Source organism: Gossypium hirsutum, chromosome D11, assembly GCF_007990345.1.
Source record: "Gossypium hirsutum isolate 1008001.06 chromosome D11, Gossypium_hirsutum_v2.1, whole genome shotgun sequence".
NCBI lineage: Eukaryota > Viridiplantae > Streptophyta > Magnoliopsida > Malvales > Malvaceae > Gossypium > Gossypium hirsutum.
The window spans coordinates 61,127,238-61,136,829 of NC_053447.1; the positions used below are offsets into that span (position 1 = coordinate 61,127,238).

The 9,592-nt window shown below is 37.2% G+C and overlaps 1 non-coding gene across 1 annotated transcript; it reads right to left on the bottom strand.

Annotated features, from left to right (window-relative positions):
- Window positions 1-1,462: 1,462 nt before the first annotated feature.
- On the bottom strand, window positions 1,463-1,569 carry LOC121223832 (small nucleolar RNA R71). Its single transcript, XR_005921298.1, has one exon. It is a non-coding gene; the product is annotated as a small nucleolar RNA R71 (small nucleolar RNA).
- Window positions 1,570-9,592: the final 8,023 nt, after the last annotated feature.

Genomic DNA, 9,592 nt, shown 5'->3' on the forward strand with positions numbered 1-9,592 from the left:
ATCTCCATTTAATTTCTTTTGAAGTTTTATTGAGTTCCTTTATGTCTTGTTGTTATCCTAAATCTGAGATGTTTCTATTTAGGATTATGAACTAAATTCCCTAGATACCTAGAGAAGATGAAACCTATGATGAATCTTATTATTTAATTTCTATTTTTACACTATAAATACTTGATAATTGTTCTTAATTATGTATGTTGTTTCGTGTTTTAATATTTTCAGGATATTAATTCATGTTTAATGTGCTTATTTTAGTGGAGTAAAAGTCCCTGTTTAAGAGTAGATCTAGTATAATTGAATGGAGTTGCATGCAATCCTAAAAAGTCAAATCTAATAGGGGAATATATAGATCGAGTTAATGCGACAATAAGGGTTTTAATTAGAAAGAGATTTCAATTAATCAACCTAGAGTCTGTTGTTCTTACTCTTGAAAGAGATATTAACATAATTTAGGGATTTCTATGGATTAAGACATAAGTGAATAAATTGTTTAAATTCAGATTCATAATAATAAGTGAAGTGAAGTGTAGGCGAATTCTTTCCTGGGTATTGTCTATCTCATTGGTATCTTTGATTGTTTTCCTATTTTATTCTTTGTTGCGTTCTTAGTTAAATTAGTTTAGTAATTTTAGATTGAAAACAATTACTCCAATTTGACGGCTAAATAATAGAAAAACGGTAACTACTAGTACTTTTAGTCCTCGTGGATACAATATTTCCTACTCACCATAACTATACTATTGTTTGATAGGTGCGCTTGCCTTAGTCGTATTTATAGTTAGTTTAGTGCCCATCAAGTTTTTGGCACTGTTGTCGTGGACTAAAATATTCGGAACACTTGGTTTTTATTAATTTAGACATTTATTTTTATTGCACTTTATTTTTGTTAATTTAATTTTTGTTTTCTAATTTTGCTTTTATTTGCTTCTCGCAGGTTCCTTTAGTTTATGACTAGAGAAATCGTAGAGAAGTAAGGCAGAGTCAACAGAGTATAGTAGATGAGCAAGGGGACGTTGTTATTGTTACTGGGGAGATGGGTGATAATCAGAATAATCAGCTACCTCCTGTAGTTGTTGCAAATTCATATCTTGCCCCTCGTACTATGTACGATTATGCCAAGCGCACTCTAACTGGGGCTGAATCGAGTATTGTGAGACCCACTATTGCTGCAAATAATTTTGAACTGAAGCTGAACACTATTCAGATGGTACAACAATTTGTTCAGTTCGATGGTTTGCAAGATGAAGATCTAAATATTCATTTGGCTGATTTTTTGGAAGTCTGTGATACTTTCAAGATTAATGGCGTTTCTGACGGTGCCATACGCCTACGGTTGTTTCCCTTTTTGTTGAGAAACAAAGCTAAACAGTGGTTAAATTCTTTACCATGAGATTCTATCATTACATAGGAGCAAATGACTGAGAAGTTCCTACTGAAGTACTTCCCACTGGGTAAGATAGCCAAGTTGAGAAATGATATCTCTTCCTTCGTTCAGATCGACTTAGAGATCTTACATGATGCATGGGAAAGGTATAAGGATTTATTGAGACGGTGCCCTCACCATAGGTTACCTCTATGGTTATAGGTTCAAATCTTCTATAACGAATTGAATTCCTCAACTAGGCAGTTGACCGATGCAGCAGCCGGTGGTACTCTGAATAATAAAACACTTGAAGAGGCTTATGAATTATAGAGGAGATGGCATTGAATAATTATCAGTGGCAAGTCATGAGGACAAAGCCGATGAAAGCAACTGATGTTTTCAATTTAGATGCAGTCACCATGTTATCAAATCAGGTCGAGCTTTTAAATAAGAAAATTGATGGTTTATGTGTTTCTACGCAGGTATATCCGGTGATGCAATGCGACACGAATGGAGGAGGAATGAATAATCCAAAATATTTACCCTTCGGTCCTAGCATGGAGAATGAGCAAATAAATTATATGGGTAATAATTCTAGACCTCAAAATAAACCTTATAGTAATAACTATAACGCAGGTTGGAGGAACCACCCAAATTTCTCATGGGGTGGTCAATGAAACCAAAAACCACAACCCTCTTCGAGCTTTGAACAACCTTATCTGCAAGAGAAAAAATTGAACCTTGAAGAGATGTTAGCAAAATTTATTTTACTGTCAGAGACTCATTTTCAAAACACCGAGATAGTTTTTAAAAATCAGCAAGCGTCAATTCATGGGCTCGAAAATCAAATTGGACAGTTTGCTAAATTGGTTTTAGAAAGGCAACAATGTAGTTTACCTAGTAACACCAAACCCAACCCAAAAGAGCATGTGAATGCAGTTACATTAAGAAATGGGAAAGTGTTGGCTGAACTCGAGAAGAAGCTGCAATAGAAAGTTAATAAGGTAAATGATGAGGGGGTAAACCCTAAAGTAATTCAACCACCAATACTTAAATAATACAAACCATCGAGCCCATATCCAACAAAGTCAAAGAAAGACCGTGTGGATGCACAATTTGGTAAATTTGTTAAAATTTTCAAACAGTTGCATATTAACTTACCTTTTGTTGAAGCTATTTCGCTGATTTCCACATATGCAAAATTTTTGAAGGAGCTATTAAAAAATAAAAGAAAGTTTGAAGAGCTATCCACTGTGGAACTCAACAAGGAATGTTCAGCTATTCTCCAAAAAAAACTACCAATTAAGCTGAAAGATCTAGAAAGTTTTACTAATCCCTATTTTATTGGTAGTTTATACATTGAGAAAGTATTAGTTGATTTGGGTGCTAGCATTAATTTGATGCCTTATAAAATGTTCAAGTAGCTTGGTCTTAGGGAACCAAAACCCACTAGGATGAGTATTTAATTAGCTGATAGATATGTTAAATATCCTAGGGGTATTATTGAAGATGTCCTTGTAAAAGTAGATAAATTTTCATTCTCCGTTGATTTTGTTGTGCTTGACATGGGTGAGGATGTTGAAGTGCCTTTAATTTTAGGTCGCATTTTCTTAGCTATTGCTAGGGCTATCATTGATATGGTTGATGGTAAACCTGTGCTTAGGGTAGGTGATGAAGAGATTATATTTAAAATCTATGATGCTATCCGATTCTCTAAAGAACAAGATGATTCTTGTTATTTTATTGACTCTATTGATCATGTTGTTTAAGATTCATTACAGAAAATCATTTATAGGGACACGTTGGAACTATGTCTGGTTCAAGAAGAGGAGGTAAATGGCGATGATACTTTAATAGGTAAGACGGAAATAGATTTAGACTCTAATGAGTCTTCACTGAGGCAGACAAAGTATAAGGATATTAAGGTAAATAAAGAGCTTAAATTAAAACCCTCCATTGAAGAACCTCCCAAGTTGGAACTGAAACAATTACCAAATCACTTGGAGTATGTGTTTCTTGGTGACAATTCTACATTACCAGTGAATGTTGCTTCAAATTTAAAGCCAAATGAGCAAGATGAGTTATTGAAAGTGTTGAAGGAACATAAAAGAGCTATAGCCTGGAAGATTTCTGACATTAGAGGGATTAGTCCTTCTTTTTGTACCCATAAAATTTTAATGAATGATGAATACAAATCGTGTGTGCAAGCTCAAAGGCGGTTAAATCCTAACATGAAGGAAGTTGTTAAGGCTGATGTAATTAATCTTTTAGACGCTAGAGTAATTTATCCTATTTTTGATAGTGCTTGGGTGAGTCCTGTGCAAATTGTTCCTAAAAAGGAAGGCATGATTGTTGTAGCTAAAGAGAAGAACGAGTTGATTCCAATGAGAACAGTCACAGGATGGAGAGTTTGTATTCACTATAGGAAGTTGAGCAATGCCACGAGGAAAAATCATTTTCCTCTGCTATTCATAGATCAAATGTTGGAAAGATTATCTGGGCATATGTATTATTGCTTCCTAGATGGACCCTCTAGCTACTTTCAAATCTCGATAGCTCCTGAGGACTAAGAAAAAATGACATTCACATGTCCATATGGTACGTTTGCTTATTGAAGAATGCCTTTTGGATTATGTAATGCCCCTGCTACTTTTCAATGTTGCATGTTAGCCATCTTTGATGAACTTGTAGAAGACATTATGGAGGTATTTATGGATGACTTCTCGGTATTCGATAATTCTTTCCATAGTTGTCTTAAAAATTTAAAACGAGTTTTAATGAGATGTGAGGAAACAAACCTTGTGCTTAATTGGGAAAATGTCACTTTATGGTTCGAGAAAGGATTATGTTGGGCCATAAAACTTCTAGTAAAGGGATTGAGGTTGATAGAGTGAAAATTGAAACCATTGAAAAATTACCTCCCCCTAGTTCAGTTAAAGGCTATTCAAAGCTTTTTAGGACATGTTGGGTTCTATAGAAGGTTTATTAAAGATTTTTCTAAAATAGCTAAGCCTTTAAAAAAGTTGCTAGAGAAGGATGTGCCTTTCGATTTTAGTCAAGAATGCTTAGAAGCATTTAATACTCTTAAGGACAAATTAATTAATGCTTTGATTGTTGTTGCACTTGATTGGAATTTACCTTTTGAACTAATGTGTGATGCTAGTGATTTTGCAGTAGGTGCAGTTCTTGGACAGCGAAGAGACAAGCATTTTCAGCTGATTTATTATGCTAGCAAGACGTTAACAAATGTACAAGAAAATTACACTACTGCAGGGAAAGAGTTGCTAGCTGTAGTTTTTGCATTCGATAAATTTAGACCACATTTGATATTATCTAAAGTTGTTGTTTACACTGACCATTCAGATCTTTGCTATCTCCTAACTAAATCGGATGTAAAACCTCAACTTGTAAGATGAATTTTATTATTGCAAGAGTTCGATTTGGAAATCCAGGATAAGAAGGGAGCTAAAAATCTTACAGCAGATCACCTTTCTAGACTAGGGAATTTACATCTCAAGGAGCTTAATGAGAATGAGATAAATGACTCGTTTCTTGAGGAACAACTCTTGGTTATAACCGATTCTAAAGTCCCTTAGTTTGCAGATATCAAAAATTACTTAGCTGCTGACATCTTACCAAAAAGGTTGACACATCATAAAAAAACGATTCTTTGTTGATGTGAAAAATTATTTTTAGGAAAATCCTTTTCTTTTTCGTGTATGTACAGATTAAGTGATTCAGAGCTGTGCTACAAAATCAGAAACAAGTAAAATCTTAGAACATTGCCACTCAGGACTAATAGGAGGACATTATAGTGGGACTAGGACAACACATAAAACACTTGAATCAGGTTTTTATTGGCCCACAGTGTTCAAGGATGCTAACAAGTATGTTTCTTTTTGTGATAGATGCTAGAGAATATGTAATGTTTCTAAACGAGATGAAATGCCTCAAACTTATATGCTCTCATGTAAAGTTTTTGACGTCTGGGGCATCGATTGTATGGCCCTATTTCTTAGTTCTTTTTGTAATAAATATATCTTAGTAGCAGTCGACTATATGTCAAAATGGGTAGAAGCTCAAACGTTACCTACCAATGATGCTAGAGTAGTAGTTCAATTTCTTAAGAAGCTTTTTTCTTGATTTGGAACACCTAGAGAAATTATTAGCGATAGGGGTACGTATTTCTGTAACGCTCAATTTGATAAAGTCTTTAAGAAGTATGGGGTGCATCATAGAACAGTTACCTCTTATCACCCTCAAACTAGTACGCAAGTTGAAGTTACGAATCGAGAACTCAAACGTATCCTAGAAAAAATTGTAGAGTCAGATAGAAAATATTGGACGATAAAAGTAGATGACGCTTTATAGGCTTATAGAACTGCTTATAAAACACCCATAGGAACATCCCCTTACAGACTTGTATATGGAAAAAGTTGTCATGTACTGCTTGAACTCGAGCACATAGCATTTTGGGAAATAAAATTCCTAAACTATGATCTTAAACTTACAGGTGAGAAGAGATTGATGTAGTTGAACGAGTTAGATGAGTGGCGAGCAAATGCTTATGAGAACTCGTGAATATATAAAGAAGTGACAAAGCGACGCCATGATGCTCGTTTGAAGCAGCCCAAACAATTCACAGTTGGAGATCTCGTTCTTTTATACAATTCAAAGCTCAAGTTGTTTCCTGAAAAGTTGAAATCAAGATGGTCAGGCCCATTCGTAGTACAAAACGTTTTCCCATACGGTATAATAGAGAAAACCCATCCAGCATATGACACATTCAAGGAAAACGGTCATCAAATTAAAATTTATTGTGGTAACGAATTTAGAAATGATAGAGAGGAGCTTCGACTCCACGAACCTTCGTAATTGTGCATACAAGGTAAGTCCAGCTCAGACTTTAAATAAGCGCTTCTCGGGAGGCAACCCGAGTGCTAACTCTGCTAATTTTCTTAATTTTATTTCATGTTTTTTTTAAAAGTGTGTTTTTTACCCACACGGCCTAGACACACGGGCATGTCCTAGGCCGTGTGCATAAAAACGGGGTTTGACAGTGAGTTACACGATCGTGTAACCCACACGGCCTGGACACACGGGGGTGTGTGACCCACACGGGCGTGTCCTTGGCCGTATGGATCCTAATACTTAGTTTTAAAAATTTAAGAAAATAATCAGTGAGTTACACGGCTTGTGAACACAGTCGTGTGACCCACACGGCCTAGACACACGGGTGTTTCCTTGGCCGTGTGGATCCTGGGACTTAATTTTTCCAAAAATCGACAGACACAGTCTACAATAGTCCACACGACTGTGTGACACTACCGTGTGGACCACACGACCTGGACACACGGGCGTGTTCGAGGCCGTGTGAAACCCGGAGCTATTTTCCTCATCTTTAAGAAAACTCAGAGTGTTACACGAGTAAGGCACACAGCCGTGTGCGAGACATGACAGGACCATACGGGCATGTGGACTGCCGCACGAGAGTGGGAGAAGCGAAGGAGGTAGCACACAGCTGTGTGACACGGCAATATGGCACACACGACCTAGACACACAGGCGAGTCTGGGGCTGTGTGTCGACTGGGCCTATATTTTTTAAAATACACACGAGCTAAAATGGAACCACACGGGCGCGTGACACAACTATATGGCCCAACATGAGCCTTACATGACTGTGTCCCCTTTAAAATCTCTAATCCCTTTTTATTTTTGTCTTCTTCTTCCCCAACGCTCCCCAACCCTAACCGCCGCCGCTCTCTTGCCCTCCACCCTTCGGCTACCTCCATCACCCCATTTCGCCCTTCTAACTACCCTTTCTTTCTTTTCCCTGTCGATCATCCCACCTCACCGCCCCTTTCTCTTTTTCCTTTCGCTTTTCTCTCTTCCCTTACCTTTTTTTTCAACCCAACAGCCACCTTGTCGCCCTTCCTCTTTCTCTCCGTTCCCCCTTCTTTCTTTTCTTCGTCGATCACCCTACCTCCGACCGCCCTTTTTTCTTCCTTCCTTTTCCCCTTCTTTTTTCTCCATTTCAAACTGTTGTACCCCCTTGCCACTAGCTTCTCCTTCCCGTTGACCCCCGAACCTTCTTCACCGTTGGCCGCCGTACCCCTGCTCCGACCATCCCACTGACGGTCCACCCCTTTTACCCTTCTATTTTTAATTCATTTATTTATTTAATCTTTATTATTTAGTTTATTTGTTTTTAGTTTATTTTACTTTGGTATTTCTAATTTTTATTCTTATCATTTCTTTTTTCTTTAAGCACTATCCTGCTTTTATTTATATAGTTGATTTTATCTTTAAGTTTGCCATTTGTTCTGATTTTTTCTTATTCTTTTACGTTCTAATATTTTTTTACTTAATCAAGTTTATTACTGTTCATTATTAGTATTAGCATTTTGCTTATTCGATTTATTATGTTCAAATTCAATTTCTTTATTAGTCCCATTATTGAGCTTAACTTCGATTTTTCTTCCTTATTAGCTTGCATCTATTATGTTGACATTCGTCCATTTAATTTATTGCTTTATTACAGATTCATCATGATGAACACACGAAGCAAGTCCAAGGTCATCGTTCTTGCTTCAAAAAAGTAAAAGACCCCGAGCGTGACCTCCTCCTCAAGCAGCTCTCCCAAGGCCCACAACCCTTATCTCTGATTTTTAGCTGGCCCCCAGGAAGACTTCTTTCAGCTTCTTCGAGTGTAACCACTCAATTTGGGCCGATGTATCGACTGGGTCACTTTGGAGCAGGTCCATCTTGCTGATCTTATTTGGGCTTTTCTTACCACAGCCCCATGAGACTCTTTCTTCTATATCATCGAACCCACTTACATGGAGCTGACTTTGAAGTTTTGCTTGACATTTCATCTTTAGCATGCGATGACATCTCATGACGAGCCGGGCACCATCACTTTCAAACTCGGTAGCCTAGTGCGCCATATGAGTGTCCCTGAGTTCGACGCTACTTTGGGATTATATACTGAGGAGTTTATGGGTACCGAGAACTTCTTCTGCCTACATCGACACATCTACTACTTACCCTCTTGCTGTTGGGTAGATCTTACGGAGAGTACAATACCTCTTGCTTTACAGTATATTCATGCCCTGTTAGCTCATACTTTGACTGGTAGGATAGAGAGTACTGGCGTCGTCAGTACTAATTCTTATTTTCTATGGAGCATGGCCGCATCTTTTTTAATTGGCCTATTTCATTTCCCTAGCCTTCCGCCATCAGACAGATCGGCACAGGAAGGGTCCTATCTGTTTAGGTCATTATGTGACTCGACTCGTTTGACACTTCGGTCTCTTCAACACACAGGAGCATTCCTCTGCTCTTTTACTCGTCGGCTAGATGTCCCCACAAGGAATCTCAACCATGATCCATATGAAGATAATCAAGCGACTTCGTGGAGTTGATCCATCTTAGTACTGTCTCCTTCATGAGGACCCACCTCAACCTCCACCTCTGAGTTATTGTCCTGTTTCTTTTGCTGCCACTTTAACGGGCCTCTCCGATTTTGTCATTCGCTTCGAGCAGCAGTGCTTCAGAGGTTCGACAGTATTGACATGACACTATAGTAAATCTGCCAGTATCTCCATATCTCCTCCTCGGCGCCGCCGACTCACGATGCCGATGCTTCTGACGATGAGGACCATTGAGTTTCTTTTCTTTTATTTTTAATTTTCTTTTTAGTTTTCTGCTGATTGTTATTTTCTTAGACTTATTTTGTTTTTGTCTTTTGAACTATATTTCTATATTTTTATGGTTTTTTACTCGAGTTAGTAACCTCTTAATCTTCTTCACTATTTGTATTTATTTTCTTATTAGTTTACTCATAATTCTGCACTACATCTAGATTTCTCTACACTTTCACTTTTCACCATTATAGCATGTTCGTCTAATATTCAGGGCAGTTTCAGTTTTCCCCCTCTTTTATAATATTTTGTCTTTACTATGATTATATCTATTTGTACATTGAGGACAATGTACATCTTAAGTGTGGGGAGGTTATTTATATAATTATTAGAAAATCCCTAAATTATGTCTTGTGTTTAAGTAATATTGTCATACTTCTATTAGAATGAATTTTTATGGATTTGAGATTTTTATTAATGTGTTTTGGAGTAATTTGTAGATAATTGTGTATTGGTTGATTTAAACTTGAAGACATGAGAGCATCAAGCATGATAGGCTATGTTCCAGAAATTAAAATTTTTAGG